The sequence below is a fragment of the Oryctolagus cuniculus genome, chromosome 9, assembly GCF_964237555.1.
Source record: "Oryctolagus cuniculus chromosome 9, mOryCun1.1, whole genome shotgun sequence".
NCBI classification, from domain to species: domain Eukaryota; kingdom Metazoa; phylum Chordata; class Mammalia; order Lagomorpha; family Leporidae; genus Oryctolagus; species Oryctolagus cuniculus.
Genome location: NC_091440.1, coordinates 121322453 through 121339651, shown reverse-complemented (window position 1 = coordinate 121339651; position 17199 = coordinate 121322453). Strand labels below are relative to the sequence as shown.

The 17199-nt window shown below is 39.9% G+C and overlaps 1 protein-coding gene across 15 annotated transcripts in view; it reads left to right on the top strand.

Annotated features, from left to right (window-relative positions):
- The window catches only part of SOX5 (SRY-box transcription factor 5), a 1100902-nt gene that overhangs the window by 528361 nt on the left and 555342 nt on the right, over positions 1-17199 (top strand). The gene's annotated exons all lie outside the window — the stretch shown is intronic.

Below are 17199 nucleotides of genomic sequence, written 5' to 3'. Positions count from 1 at the left end.
TAACTTGAGTCAGACCATATGCAGGTAAAGGCCTATGTTGCACCCCAAGTATTCTCAGATACCTCTTTGCGTTATCATCACAATGTATTCTATAGGGTGAATTAATTGTGATACAGATTTCTCTCCCCATAATTCTATACATTGCTCCTTATCCCATGTTAGAACCAAAGTTTCAGATCTCTTTGAGCTCAGGGTTCCACATACTTGCAAACATTGCCATTAGTATTTCCCTACAAGCATGTGTGTACCTGTTGCTCATCCCCGATTCTTTTGCCAGGACACACTGTGACTAAAATGTATAGATTTTGCAGGAGCTGCCCATCATCTGCTTATTTCTCTTTCCATGAAGTTTTTTATTGTTCAGGAAATGACCCATGTTGCTTATTTATTTTCAGTCTGATTTTCAACTTCTTGCTTTCAACCTTCTTCCTTCTTCTGTGCTCACCACCCCCACCCTCCTTTTTTTCTGTTTCTATCCTGATAGCGTGAATAGTGTGAGCTATCAAAGAACATGCATGCTCTAGAGAGGGAAGTGAAGAGTATATGCAATGCATAAAATTGATGGCCGATCTCAGAACAATGTGTTGGCCATCTATTTCTACTTGTAATACCGAGCGTCAAAGTCCATAAGGCTAAAGAAAAGAATCTTTGCTCGCTTAGAGTAAATACCATACTTGCTATCATCTTTGTTTTATTTGATGTGCTTCTACCTTCTTTCTAGGAATACTCTTTCTAGGACTACTAGTCTCCAAAAAGGATATTTTTAACTTAAAATAATGTCGAAAGCATTGGAGTTCGTGAGTGCAAAGGATTCTGTATGGCAATTACATTATTTTTCTGGGGCAAACCCTCAGTGCTCATGTTGTTCTTGCCTGTTTTGACTCTTTTACATTTTACGGAGCCTTGGGACTGCTTTGGGAAGGTTTAGAAGTATCCAGGGAGGTGCCTGCCACTTTGATTATTCATACCAGTTCTTTATTTTTATTTGAGACATAAAATAAAAACACACCCTGGCTTCTGCTCAGCCTCCCCTGGCATTCATTTTAAAAACAAATCCCAAACTGACCAAATGGCAGCAATGCAAGTTTTTCTGTGAGTGAGTCATCCTTCATGTCAATCAGAGTTCATTTATGGAAGCATTAAATTCTGGGATTGGCCAGGCCACCTTTAGACACATTAAAATGGGTTGGGATTTGATAGGACTTGGAGCAGAGAACTGAAAGGAAAACCAGGGGATGTGATGACTCAGAAAGCGACTCGGTTCCTTCTGAGTCAGACTTGAGCCGCTGGTAGAGTGAGAACCCTCACAAAGATGGCCACTTTGAACTGAAAGTTGAAGGTCAGTCTCTGACCACCTGTGTGCATCTTGTTGCTTCAGCTTTGTGGCGACTGGAATGATCCCTCTTCACCTCTCTTCCTATTGCTTAGCTGCAAATCGGTGTCACATTTTCCTTCTTGCTTAGGTCTTTTTAAGCCTTCCTAAGAGTGGCTGTGAACTTTTCATCAGTGAGTGTGTTTTAAAAGTTGTTCCAGAATTTCTGCCCCTGCTCTTCTGATAAACTTGGGAAGATATCTAGATATTTATTCTCTGGAATGTGTGGCTTATCCTATTCATTTACAAACAACATCACTTTTTTTTTCCCCACAGGCAGACTTAGACAGTGAGAGAGAGAGAGAGAGAGAGAGAGAGAGAGAGAGAGAGAGAGAGAGAGAGAAAGGTCTTCCTTTGCTGTTGGTTCACCCCCCAAAATGGCCGCTACAGCAGGTGTGCTGTGCCAATCCGAAGCCAGGAGGCAGGTGCTTCCTCCTGGTCTCCCATGCGGGTGCAGGGCCCAAGCACCTGGGCCATCCTCCACTGCCTTCCTGGGCCACAGCAGAGAGCTGGACTGGAAGAGGAGCAACCGGTACAGAATCGGCGCCCCAACCGGGACTAGAACCCGGAGTGCTGGCACCACAGGCAGAGAATTAGCCAAGTGAGCCGTGGCGCCGGCCACAACATCACTTCTAATTGTTAAATTTTTCATTCATTCTTCTATTGGTATTTCTATCTGTATAAGTCTAAAAAGGATTCCCCCCACTCCTGGATTCATTCTTTCCACAAACACCTATGACCACACTATGTGCAGCTACCTCATCTTTTTATTAAGCTTTCATTGTAAACTGTTTTAGAATATTTTCATTTCCTTAATTAGTTAACTTCCACGTAGTAGTGGAAGGTCCATATTTGAAAGTTGGGTCATTTATGAACATAAAACTACCTGTGTGGGGGAGGGGGCAGGGCAGACACTGTGTATTTTGATATTGACAGTCGTTAGTTCAGCATCATTAGCCAATTTTAAGACCTTTGTGTATTTATCCACCTTCCATATTAATCGATTATATGGAGGGTTTATATCTTTTTAGAAAATTCCTATGATTTGCTACTCATTAAATTAATTCATTTTAATCCTAAGTACATTTTTCATTCTATATTCGTATACGGTTATTGAAATCATACTGTGTTTTATTAGACTGAAAGTTCCTTGAGGTATTAAAATATTTTTCAGTGAAAGAATAAAAGAGTTACATGGATTCTTTCACACCATTCCTTCTCAAGAACAAAGCTCCTTTATAGCAGAGCTGACTGTGTCTCCTTGCTACTCAGAATTAATTTCGGATGTTGGGGGCTTTCGTGGGTTCTGAACCTTCCTGTCATTTTAAAAGTGGAATGAGATTGGCAGGGATTAGTGCTTCATGGAGGCCAAATGCTTGGGCACAAAGGGAAGAGGTGGCAAGTTTCCTGGTTGACGATGGTTGTTGTGGGGAGTTGGCACTTGAAAATTAAGGACATGAGTGCGGAACTCATTTACAGCTGACTCCATTTGGAGCTGTCTGCACCCCAAACCTTTTACCTCATTAGCTTTTATATTCAGGTCTCCATCTCCCTGTGGCTTCTGAGGTAATTAAAACCAAATAATATCCCTCTGGAACCTAGACTTTGACTCACTGATGAGCAAGGACATCACCACTAGGCACCATCCACGTGTTTCTCATTCCTTCTTCTTGTTACTGTTCCTGATACCTACAGCCAGGTGATCACCCTTCCCTCGTCATTAAATAGTAGGAGGGCACAGAACAGTCAGACAAGAGCTGGATGCCAGAGGATGGAACCCAGCCAAGCTCATGCCTTGAACTTAGTATCTCTGCCAGCCCATAGTCATTCTTCTAATAACTATGCCCTTTTGTTCCCTCAGTCCTGGAGCAAAGTGTCATTCTTCATTAGGGAGGCTTTTCTGTGCAACTGGATTTGATTTCAGAATAAAAGCCTTTGAAGATTAAAGATCATTAAAGATCAGGTGTACATTTTCAACCTCACTTTACAAATTAATATTTTAGAGGAACAAATAAATAAATATATATATACATATCCACACACATACACATATGTAAACTGTCTTTAATAGACTAGATTCTTGCCCCGTGTGCCTAATTCTCATAAAGCCAATTGTGGGTACCGACTCAGTCAGAAGAACCCATACTTAAGTACTAACAGGAAGATTTTAAGCCAACAACTTTTTTGTGACATATGTGCTCACTTACATGTAATCATTGTTCTGGTCCACAGGAGCTTATTGAGCACCTATTATGTGCCAAACCCTTTTCAGAGCTAGGAAAGATCTGGGAACAAAGTGAAATCCTAGCACCTAGGCCGGCGCCATGGCTCAACAGGCTAATCCTCTGCCTTGCGGCGCCGGCACACCGGGTTCTAGTCCCAGTCAGGGCGCTGGATTCGGTCCCAGTAGCCCCTCCTCCAGGCCAGCTCTCTGCTATGGCCCATGAGTGCAGTGGAGGATGGCCCAAGTGCTTGGGCTCTGCACCCCATGGGAGACCAGGAGAAGAACCTGGCTCCTGCCTTTGGATCAGCGCGGTGCGCCAGCCGCAGCACACCAGCCATGGCGGCCATTGGAGGGTGAACCAACGGCAAAGGAAGACCTTTCTCTCTCTCTCTCTCTCTCTCTCACTGTCCACTCTGCCTGTCAAAAAAAAAAAAAAAAAAAAAAAAAAAAAAAAAAAAGAAATCCTAGCACCTATTGAGCAAAGTCTTACAGGGAGAAGCAGACAATAACTGAATCAATGTTTTAAAAAAAAGCAAACACTTTTAAATTTATTATGGTGTGTATTTTAAAAATTGTACTGTCTTTTCTGTCCTAAAGTTTTTAAGCTATTCTATTGTTCACGATACCATATTTCATGTATTTAAAATTTGTTAACTGCCAAAAGGTTGGTATTTGAGTTAAGGATACATACCTTTCCTGATAGAGCTGATTTTGTACCAAAGCTACCAGATGTTCAGAAGTAAATTTAGAACCTGCTATACTAGTGTGCATGAGTCACCTTGGGTGCTTACTATCTGGCATTTCAGTACCTCTGGGTGAATTCTAAGAGCCTATATTTTTAACAAGTAACTTAGACAAATCTGATGCTCTCTGGGGGATGGACTGTAGTTTGAAAAGCACCATGTTCGAAAGTTTCTGAGAAGGGAGGTTGGGAGGGCTCCTCTGAAAAGTGAATGCACATATTTTGTTGGTGCCTCCAGTTCAATAATTTAAATTGGTAGTTCTGTTGATAGTTTTGTTCTTAGATCCCATGTTGCATATTAGAACCACCTGGGTGGGTGTTCTACCTTAGAGGTTAAGACATCTGCATCTCACATCAGAGTACCTGGGTTTGATTCCTGGCTCTGGCTCCTGACTCCAGCTTCGTGCTAAGTCATTCTTTTAAATAGCAGTAATGGTTCACATGTTTGGGTTCCTGCCATCTATGTGGAAGACATGAAATTTTCCCAACCCTGGCCATTCTGGACATTTTAGTAGTGAACCAGCAAAAATTTGCTTGCTTGCTCTCTAGTTATCTCTCATCCTTTCTCTCTGCCTTTCAAATAAATAGTTAAATTAAAAAAAAAAAAACTACAAAGACAAAAATAAGCCATGAACCATGAACCTAAGGATTTCACAGTTAACGGATGACACAGATCTCTGGACTATTTTATACCCAGCTGTCATGCTATACCACATGGCATGTTCCATTTATAGACTAGCTTTATATACCTTATTTGACTTGTTAAGTGACTTTGTTGACCATAGATGTATAAATTTTTTTATTACATGTACTTGTGATTGCAGAAAAAACAAAAAAAAAAAAAAAAACAAAAAAAAACAGAGGCTTGGAGATGTTAATGAATAAGCAGGCCAAATTCACAAAGTTAGTGTGTGACAGAGACAAGTCTTCTGATTCCAGGTCCATTGTTTCTCCACTTCATTGTGTTTGTGAACTTTATTATTCAAAGTTTAGAGTACTTCTTCACCTACTACAGGTATATTATCCTACTCAAGTTTCTGAATCTTGGAAAGGTTGTAATATATCATGTTTCCAGTCATTGAAATATGAAATCATTCAGCATCCTTAAGTAAAGCCATATGCCTTTATTGAGAATGACAAGGATCTCTTGTAATGGAGTTACTGGTACATTCCAGACACTTATGACAAATGACAAATGAATTAATGCTAAGAAATAACATAGATTTGCTGGGAAAGAGCCAATCTTTGACCACCTCCACTCAGTGTTTTTTGCATTAAAGACTCCTCTTAGGCCAGGTAGTGTAGTTACTAAAATTTATTCTTTGGTAACTATGTGTGACAGTTATCTAGCTGTTCATTCATTCATCCATCCACTCCATAAACATTTATGGAGCGCACTCATTATGTACCAGAACAGGGCAAGTCACTAGTTATAAAATTATAAATAAGACACGTTCCTTACCAAAATATGAAGCAAACTATATGTAATTACCACAGAGACGTGAATAAGGCTCTATTCTATGATTTCTCAACTCTGACAGTTAGCAGTGGAAATATTGGTTGGAGAAGTGAGTGTGTGGGTGAATTCCTCAGAAAGGATGGAGATTTGTTATAGCTACGCATCTGGCAGCACTTAAGAATTATGAATGATTTCATGTTTCCATGGGCACACGGTGCATTATAAGACATTATGTAATACATGGCTTGATAAAGCGCTTTGTAAGAGTATAATGTTGTACCTTTCTTCTTTCATTCTTAAATCGCTGTCTACACATGAATCCTCACCATATTGTTCCTAGGAATTGTTGTTAGGATGTGTTTATTATCAATAATAGCAGTGGTAACCGCAGCCTATAGTTGAAGAAAATGAGACAGAGCATAACTTGCCCAGGGCCACTCCACAGAAGATTGGCAGCATCCCATCTCATAATTCTCTGTTCAGTTCCTAAGCCTCAGAACTTCTTTGAAGGAATTGCTAGCCTGGGTGTTTTGTTCATTTATTTTCTTATAACTAAGTGTGCTGCTTCACATAAGCTGTAGAATTTTCAGTGGGTGGCCCACTGGCAGGATCTAACTCTTCAGGCCATGTCTTTAGAATGCTGTCAGGAGGTCCCACCCTCTACTGCCTACCTCTTTTTCCTACAGAGGAAGCACAGTTGAAGAACTCTGGTCTATAATAATGGCATGAGTCTTTGCTGGCATGAATTTAAGACTCTGTAATATATTCCTTCATCCATCTCTGTCACACAGGAACATTTAGAGCTACTGATACTTGACCAGTAGTCCAGTTAATTTCTTTTTGGCAAGTATCTGCATTGCCCTTACATCACATAGCATTCTCTAGCACAAACCACAAACTAACAATGTTAGAGTTCGACTTTGCTGAAGCCAGAAAGAGAAGTCAGAAATAAAGGTGGAAATCATTTCAGGCTCGATTCCGGTCATGGTTATTAACTCTGCGATAGAAAGGCCTGGCAGAAAGAACAGGATTTCAAAGTCAGAGGAGAATGTTCTTTGGTTAGGTGGGTCAGCTTGGATTCTTGTCCCTTTCTTGTTATTGTTGTGTAGCAATTTCCAGCACTAGTCTCAGGATGTGAGTCTGCCTCCTGGGCTTAGCAACCTCACGGTACAAGTATGTGAGTCATGCAAATAGGGTGATACCATTTTCTGACAATTAGTCGATTCTACTATTTTAATATTGGTTGGTTTTTAATGTACCTTCTTTTCTGCTTTTTTTTTCCCACTCTCTCTCAAATGGCTATATTAAAAAAGAACAAAACTCCCGTTCGAACACAACAATTATTTGAAACCACTTTGCACAGAGCTAGAGAATACTTTATATAGTAATGACTAGCAAGCGGCGTTTTAATGTTCATGTGACTGACGCAGTGTTCCACAACTGTTCCTCTGGAGCCATTCTAGCTTCGCACATTATAAGGCCGTTCAAAGAAGGGAGCAGGAGAGGAAAAGTTTGTTTTTGTCACAGGAATGCAATGGGTGTATGGCAATCATATAAACTTCAGTGACTCACTGGTGACTAGGAACCTAATTACTGACCTTAGACTTTTGGGTGACATGGAAGAAGGTTCTCAGAGCCAGACTGCTTAGCTTTTACAATGCGCTGTGCTTAGATCTCTGTACAAAAGGTATCATCTGCACTGCAGTGCTAGCAAAATAAAGCAAGGCATTGGCTTTTCTAAAATGTTATTTCTATCTGGATAATCATTTGGCTATAACTGAACACGAGGACTACAAAACAGACACGTGGCTGTAGTTGATGTTTTGATGTTTTGGTTCCTGGGGAAATGCAGTGAGATACCAGTCGGCAATGGTGACATTGGCTGGAAGAAAGAGAAGCTGACTTTGGGTGTTCCGTAATATATGTGACTCCTAAAAACTGTTCCTCTGTTATGCTTACAAGAAGGAAACCCAACCGTGTAAATACTTTCTTCTCCTAGTCCTGGTTTTTACCCAAGACCCTCAGTTTTGGTGTAGAAACCTGACATTAATGATAAAAAAGAAAAAAGAAAGCATCCAGCATTTGTTAAGTGCTTACTGATTCTGAGGATGATCTTGAGTTCTTCACGTGTGTTCTGTCTGTGAGATGATTTATTAACCAGAGCTCTTTTGGTCAGTAGTGACAGAAACCCAACTCAAAAAATGGAACAAGATGTTGTTTGTTCACACACGTGACAATTGCAGGAGCTGCCTAGCTTCAGACACAACTCGATTCCGTCTCATCCTTCTCACACTCACTCCTTCTCTTTACCTTTATCTGAGTTGGCTTCATTTGTTGGCAACCTTTGTATGTTCTCTGTCTACAAAGCTCCAATTCTTAATCCTAAAACAAGCTTTAGATAGTCTTTCTTCATAACACTATCAGAAGTCCCACGTAGGTCACCTGTAGCTTTGGCTCGTAGGAGTCCATGCCTAAAGCCACCCTTGTTGCTGAGAAGGTCAGGTGTTGTTCTGGCCAGAGCCTGGCCGCAACCCTGTCTCTTGTTTGAGAATGAGTTTCCAGTTGGGTCCCACAGGGGAAGATGGGTCTTTTACCGGATGAGATGTCAGTCAGAGCAAAACAACTGATCTCCAAGACAGCAGAGTAGTGTTACACTTCTGATTTTACAAATACCAGAACTTTTCCTGAGCTCGCGTAGCTAATACTTGTAAGAATCTGCACTGCAAGACATGTTGTTTGGCTCTGGAGCCCACGATTGACAGCATAAAACCAGCAAGACTGTGTAAGTGTGATTGCTTGCTTCACCACTTACAAGTTCTGTGGCCTGGGGGAAGTATATCAGATTCTCAAGTCTTAGTTTCATTATACATCAAATGGGGTAATAATTATATCAACCTCATAGGGTTATTTTGAAGATGAAATGTCACCAGTGTACAGACTGCTTTATTTGGTTCTTGGGATAGTAAGTGTTCAGTAAATGTTGGCTCTTATTATAGTTGTTTTGATTTTAAATATACTATAAAGCTATGAAATCATGCTATTCTGACTTCACTTTTGTTGGTGTACCCCAGGCACAAAACTGGTATTATGAACCCAACCATCACCTGATTAAAATTCTTAATTTCTTTCATTGCTCGGCATGGTCAGATCCACTCATGTAATTTATTACTATTTGTATTTTTATGTAATTTTCATTATTTGATATCATATAACTATAATTACTTAATGAAACTATAAATTTATGAAGAAAGAGAAACCACATTTTCCCCCGCTTTATCCTTCATAGTGCTTTGAAACTTGTATAAACTATGGACTCTGTACGTTTTTTTTTTTTTTTTAGTTCTTTTTAAAAATATCTTGGTTATGGATTGTGGCTTCGATGACCACCCACAGGGAATTAGAAGGAGAGATGAGACTCCCTTCCCAGAGTCCTGTAGACTCTCAAGAGGCTGGAGTGAATCCAGCTTTGAGGTTGGAGCTGGGAATGAGATGTGGACATTGGATTTGGGGGAAGAATGTACCCTCCCCACCATGTACTCATCCCTGCAGACATGTTTTCTGGGGCTTGTTGAGGTATCACTCACCATTTCTTCTTCTTCTTCCTCATTTTCAGTCGAAGTTGAGGCAACAGGGTGAGAATACAATTTTGTTTACCAAGTTCATGAAAGAAAAAGAAACAGAAACAAACTTTGGACCAGACAGAGTTTTTGAATTGTTACCAGTGGTTTGAGATGCCCAAGTATGAGCCAAGTGTAGCTTTTACTTGCTGATAGGAAGTAATTAGCTATTTAAAAAGTAATGCTCCTCTAAGCACAGATCCAGCCTATATCCTTTTCAGAGAATTAAGGATTTTTGGTGTGATGGGAGATTTTTTAATATGGATTTACTGTCAAAACACAGGAGAGTCATTTTCAGAGTAAGGTGAAATTTAATGCCAGAATTTCAATATTTAAATGTCTTAGAGATTAGACTCCACTGATAAACATGAAATACGATATGCATATAGTATATATGCGTATATGTGTAAAACACTGTATATAATTATAGGGAGTGCTTCTCTAGCAAGTGATAATTTTAAGCTCTTTAAATGTTACAGTAAAGTGAAACAGCATTAATGTAATGTTTGTTTTTAATTCCTTAAAAATTGTATTTTGAGAGGCAAGCAGATAGAACACTTCATGCAGAACATTGCCCTTCTACCTGCTTTTTCACTCCACAAATGCCTGCCGTGACTCCAGGCTGGGGACAAAGCCAGGAACTCAGTCTAGGTCTCCCACGCAGGTAATGGGGACACAATTAACTGGGCCATCACTGCTACCTCCCAGAGCATGCATTGGCAGGAACCTGGAGTTAGGAGCCAGATCTGGGAGTTGAATCCAGGTACTCCACTATGGGATGGGGTTTCTTAGTTGCTAGGCCAAATGCCTGCCCCATTGCTGTGTTTCTTGTGTTGTTGTAAACACTTCACAATTTCAAGAAGCGTATGTTTGAGATAACACCTCCCAGGAATCACAGAAGACCACCTGACATTTCTTTCCATCTTACTTGATCTTTGCACCCGAGGAAGTGGCTTGAAAAGAATCTTGTACATATCTATTTAAACTGCCTTTATTCATTTATGTTTTTCAGGGACTTAATAAAACAAATTGGTGAAGTTTCAGGATCACTTAATCTTTTCATATGGTAAAACATAGTTTAGTCATTTCTAAATCATAGCTTTTGGACTGGCATTCTAAAGACTTTAGCCTGTATCATTTAACCAATCTAAGACAATAACTAAGACAATAACTATTTCCCTGTATAGTTACAGATTCTTTTTTTTTTAAAAAAAGTAATAACACAACAAGAAAGTGCTTCTAGCCTTTTGGAGTTCTCAACCAATTTTCCAGCAGAGGAAATTTACTGTATCCTGGTTGTATTTAGTATAAAAATAAGTGGAGCATCCTAGAGACAGAGTGATTTTTCTAGTTGGTTACCTACAAGAAAATGTGTTGATTTCTGTTGGTGTTACTTGTCTGTGCCACAGATGTACAGTGTATCCAGGGCTTCTGAAAACCGAGCTTTTAATTCTTTGTATACAGCAGCACTGTGTGCAGGAGGATTTTTTGAAAACAGCAACTACCAAAAATATTGTGCACATAAGTTTAAAATGATTCGACCTTTTGTCTTAATGAGGGTGGTGTGTCACTTGTTAGGGAGTGGCTCCATTTGCCCATGCAAATAAAGACAAAGCCAGGATATTATCAGGCAATGGTAAAATTAAGAGGTGGGTCAGATTTAATGGAAACATCTGTCATTAACCCTTTTACAGAAACTGCCCCAGGGAATCCTTGTAGATAAAAGCGGTGCTGTGCGATCTTACCTTGCTTTTCAGAGCTGCAAAGGAATAGCAGTCATCATGTACAAACTCAGCCCAGAAGATGTACTTTTTAAAGAATGGCACATTTTGGGAGAGGGGGAAAAAAAACCCACAAGGCTGATTTTTTGCCAAGCAAAAAGGGTGTAGAACAATTAATGCTACTATTAATATCTAGATATTGCACCAGTTGACTTGGCCCCTTGCTATTGGTTACATTGTAGCCTTCCATCCAATGTCCTCTCACAGTTCCTCAAATCACAGACTAGCTATTTACAAGCTATTTTATGAAAAGGTGGAAAACACAAAACTAGAAAAGCAGTATTAGTTTTGTAGTGCACATGGTAATACATTTTTCTCTGTGTTATGCAGTGCTAGTTTTCAAAAACAGTTAACTTTGTTATCAGAGTGTATTTTGAAGAGAATTAGGAAACTCTGATGGTCATTTGGATTAAATTTATTTTTGTTGCTTACATGATTAGTTACTAATAACACATGAGTCAGTGTGCATTTGCAATGAAATCTAGAAGACAAAGATTACAAATCATACAGTAAACTCCACACACAAATAATATTTAAAAGTTTATGTAAGTTAACATAAACATGTTAATAATTTGCCAATGAATAAAGAGGGAAAAAGCTATTACAGGAAAAAAGTAAACACAAAACAATGTTTCTTATATTTTAATTATATGTATTCACAATATAGTCACATTGCGTTCTTTTTTGTTAAGATCTGTTTATTTATTTGAAAGTCAGAGTTACACAGAGAAAGAGGAAGAGAGACACAAAGAGGGAGAGATCTTCCATCGCTGATTGATTCCCCAAATGGCCACAACGGCTGGAGCTGCGCTGATCCAAAGCCAGGAGCTTCTTCCGGGTTTCTCATGCGGGTGCAGGGGCCCAAGGACTTGGCCATCTTCTAATGCTTTCCCAGACCATAGCAGAGAGCTGGATCGGAAGTAGAGCAGCTGGGACTCAAACAGCGCCCATGTGGGATGCTGGCACTGCAGGTGCTTTACTCACTATGCCACAGCGCTCCCTCCCTTTTTTTTTAAAAAAAAAAATTTATTTATTTGAGAAGTAGAGTTACAGAGAGAGAGGGAGAAACCGAGAAAAAGGTCTTCCACTGGCTGGTTCACTCCCCAGATGGCCGCAATGGCCAGTGCCAGCCAGATCTGAGGCCAGGAGCCAGGAGCTTCTTCTGGATCTCCCACGTAGATGCAGGGGCCCAAGCACTTGGGCCATCTTCATCTGCTTTCCCTGACCATAGCAGAGAGCTGGATCAGAAGAGGGGCAGCCAGGATGTGAACTGGCGCCCGTATGGGATTCTGGCGCCCCAGGTGGAGGCCTAGCCTACTACTACTATGCCACAGCGCTGGCCCCCGTCACCTTACATTCTTTTGCCACTGTTTTTCTTAATGATTTTCACATTTGCCTTGATTAAACTTGTTAATTTATTCTTGGTTTGTATAAATCTTCGTGATCTCTTCTCCCTTAATTGTTTTTAACACCATCCTAATGTTAATGCACAGGCCTTTTCTTTGTGTTATGTTGTTGGAAGTAGGATGCACAGATTAGAATACATTTCTTTTCTGTCTGCCTCACTCTATATATTACACATTAAGCTTATCCAACTGAAGAAGCTTTTAAATATGAACAGTGAGGCCATTTAATTTCTCTTGCGACTGTTCATACCATGTGTGACTTCCTTCTTTTGAGTTTGGGCGTCCTGGAGAAGTGTGCAGGCAGTGCAGGGCTACCATTTAATACCCTCATCACCTTCCATTGCAGTGCATGGATTGGATTGACTTGAATTTTTCTGAATATGACTTTGGAGAGATTGGGAGGTGTAGTAAGAAGAAAAATTAGAATAACGGTGGATATTGAACGGCCATTTAAAAATACGATATTTATTTTGTCAATTTAAGCATGAATATTTTTGAAAACTACGTGTTTAACTTAAAAAAAAAAAAAAAAACTAAGTGCCTCAAATTCCAACTACAGAACTAAATGCACTTGACATTATGCTGGGTTTGTGTTGATCAGAAGTTAACATTTTACTGCAAAATGTAATTCGTCTCTTACTTTGTGTGTGCTGTGCCAGTATGGATCCATGGAGTGGATTCTTTGAGTCCTGGGCTGTGAGTTCCTCAAAGGTAGAGGATGAGCCGCTTACCCTGACTACCTGAAAGCACTATTTCAACAGTACGCACCATTAGGCACCTAATTAACGTGTGTACTTCTTACATGACAAATGGTTTCAGTGATGGCCCCTACACTAGTTTTACTCCTACACAGTGTTTAAGGCTCCTAAGTCAAGCAGGGCAAGGCATAAGAATGCTTTAAAAAGGGATGCAGCAAACGTGTGACCTAACCTGTTTACAGATTGAGAGCATCCAATGCCACCCTCCTGCTCCTAAATCATAATGCCTGGGGCTCTGGGTCCCAGAGGCCAGCCTGACCTGCATAGTTAATTGGAAAGTAATGCAGGCTGCATGGAGTGCCAGCCGCCTTCACGTTGCTCCCAGGAACCTGGCGTTTACCAGTACTTGGACTTGTCACCTCTTAAATAAACCATGGTATCTCCTAGATCTCATTGCATTTTATTTTGTTCTCTTTTTATAATATTCCTTACATCTCATTGTTAGGGAAGATGTTTTGAGAAATATTGAAACTTGGCTGAATGGCTATAGATTTTGGAAAAAAAACTAACTTTAATTGTTGTTAGACTTTGATGATTCTCTTCTAAGAACCCATTTTGATGATTAACTGCTCAGAGCAAGACTTGTTTGTCATCATGTTCCTGGTTCACTGGGAAACAGTATGCATTGAAATGAGGGGTACACCATTCAGGGCACTAAAGGTTTATCTTTGATCTTTGCAACTTTGTTGTTACCAAGAGAGAACTGTGAAATTTCCTTTCTGATTTTTTAATTTGGGGCAATACATTGAATTCTCTTTGCCATATCCTGTGGTCTGTTGACCTGTAGCTGAAAGACCTCCATCAGTTGGCTGGACTTTGGGGACCCTTGCCACATTGTATCTCCCTTTGATAATCAGGGCATGAGTCATTGACTTCAATCAATAGGTGGCTCTTTTGTAAAGGTTATCTGAAGTAGAAGCAGCAGCATTGCTGACTGAGTGAGGGCCCTGTTTGCCCTACATCTAGATCCTTGGGATCAAACATTGAACCCCTGGTGATTTTTCACCTTAAACTGAAACAGTACATTGTTATGTTAACAAGATATTCAGATTGGTACTATCATTTTATGCCCTTTTTGCAGATAAAAATCTCAGTTTTCTAAATTGCTTCTTAAGATAGACTCACATGATTCAGAATTTTAAAAGAATAAAAATATACACCACAAAAAGCATCTATCTTATACCCATTCTCCGTTTGCTAGATTTCCACTCCTCTCACTCCCTACCCATAAAGCAGTTGTGACTTAGAACTTGTGTGTTCTTCTAGACTGACTCTGCTCGCTGATCGTTCTTAGTGAGGACCTGCCCAGCCTCAGCCCTCCAGTTTCCACACGTCCGTGTTCACTTGACTTTCACAAAGTGTCTTACGATGAAGTGACATTTAACAATGTGCATGTTGAATCTGGGTCCTTTTTGCTTGGCTTTGCATCCTTCTTTCCACTTATGTTTTGAAGAGAAATTTCATATTTTCTTTGCTCTAATTCTGGTTGCCAGGATGGCTGAGTGCCATTCCTGGAAGGGGTGTGTGTTAGAGTTGGCACAGGCAGAACAACTGGCACAGGAAAAGGAAACCATTCCTGTGTCAAGGAGATTTATCTATTCATTATCTTTAAAATTATCATTGTTATCATCATTGACCATTGGTTGTGTGCATGACCACTGTCCTGTGTTCCATCCTAAACAAAGAAGGAGCCATGTCTTTTTGAAATACCCAAGGAACTCCCAACTGAGCATGTTGGGATTCCATGGTAATATTGGGATTTTGGTAACAAGATCTTCCTTGGTAAGTAGAAAATGGCCAAGTACAATTGTTTTCCAATTGTTCTCTGAGGAAGGCTGTATGTTCTTTGGAGTGACCCTGGGCCCAGTTAGTGAAGGGGAGGGGAAAGGACATCACTCTACTACTTTTATCTCTTTTAAGTATTGTGTCCTTGTGAGATTTCTATTGAAGAACTATTTCAATGACTTTAAAGAAGTTTGAAATGCATTGCTTCAGAAGAATAAACGCCTCAGCTGGAGTCAAGAAATCTATGTCCTTTTGTGCCTCATTTTCAAATCCAATGAAGAGTGGCATCCTCCCATTTGTCGTGATGAACAGTAAGAGTGATTTTTGTGGTGCCATGGCTAGAGCCAAGGTGTATAAGCTGGATAGGCTGGTTGGAATCTTTGTTTCACAGCTTCCTTGCTGCAAGGCTTTGGGCAAGTCACTTAGCTTCTCTGCAGGTCAGTTTCTGCCTTTTGAAAAAGGTAGTGGTGATGTTAGAAGATGAGAGACAAGATGCAGAGTGCCCACTATGGAGCTTTCCACATAATAACACTCAACTAATGAAACCTTAAACATCAAGTGTAAAATTTGTGTTCTAGTGAAGGCAACTCAATGCCAAGTCAGTAAAGGGAAAGCCAGAAAGTGGAATAATTCGACAAGAACAAATTGCAGACCACTTAGTAAAACTACTATGATTTTGGACAACTTGGGTATAAATGGAGACGATTTAATCGATGTACACTTTTTATACAGTAGAGAGAATATTTAAAGGGTTTCAGGGGATAATTTTTTTTTAGAAAATAAGGATCTGTTTAAAGAGTGAATACCCCATTTTATACTGTCTAGTTTTGAGATTTTCAATTTTGTAATTGCTTTAGGAGAGGGACATGCATTAGATAAGAGAGTGGAGTAGCACTGACGTCATAAATTTCCTGAAAGGTACAACATTATAGGATACAAATATCAGATTCAAGAAAAGAAGCAAAAAGGGAGGGAAAGAGGTTTATGTACAAGTCATGTAGGAAAGTAGGCTTCAGATTTTGGAGGCAGAGGAGAAGAACTTAGCAGCAGAAAACAATAGGCAGTGTTTGTAGGATGGGAGAATGGGAAAAGATCACCTAAGTTTACTGAAGAGTTGCTATTGAGAGATGGGTGGTGGAGATTGCAAGGAGGAATTTGAAGACAACTACTTAATTCTTTTTCTGGTATTTTTGTTTGACTTCCTTATTGGTTATGAATTTGGGAAAGAAAGCTGTTTCACAGTTGATACCTTTAAAACATCAGCACTTTCTCAAAGTCATCACTATATAATTGGCAGCCAGTCAGCCAATTTCATTTAGGTAGCATCTGGTTGAAGTTTATATACTATTAAAGGGTGACCATGAAAAACATGCTTTCCCTGTCACTGGCATCTAATAAATGAGTGCTGATCTCTACTAAATTACATTGAAATCCATCATAATGGTACTAGCTCTCTTTAAATTAATTAGGCTGTGAATAGGATAAAAATCAAGGCGATGCAAAATTAGAAACCTTGTTTTTGGAGTTTAGATTAGTTAGGAGTGGGTGACTAGACCAGAGGTTGAGGTGCTAGAGTTCCATATCGCAGCACTGGGTTCAGGTTCCAGCTCTGCCCTCAATTCTAGCTTCCTACTAATGCGTGTTCTGGGAGGCAGCAAGTGGTGGCTCAAGTACCTGGGTTCCTGACAGCCACATGGGAACCTCAGATTGGGTTTCTAATTCCAGGCTTTGGTCAGGCCCAGGGCCAACAATTGTAGGGGTTTAAGAAATGAATCAACATGTCCCAAATTGTATATCTCTTCCCTCTCTTATTCCCACTCTTATATTTAACAGCGATCACTTTTCAGTTAAGTTTCAACACTTGAGAATAACTGTGTATTGATTACAGAATTCAACCAAAAGTATTAAGTAGAACAAACAAACAAAAAAAAAATACTAAGAGGGATAACGTATTAAGTTGTTCATCAACAGTCAGGGCAAGGGATGATCAAGTCACCGTTACTCATAGTGTTCATTTCACTTTAACAGGTTTCCTTTTTGGTGCTCAGTTAGTTG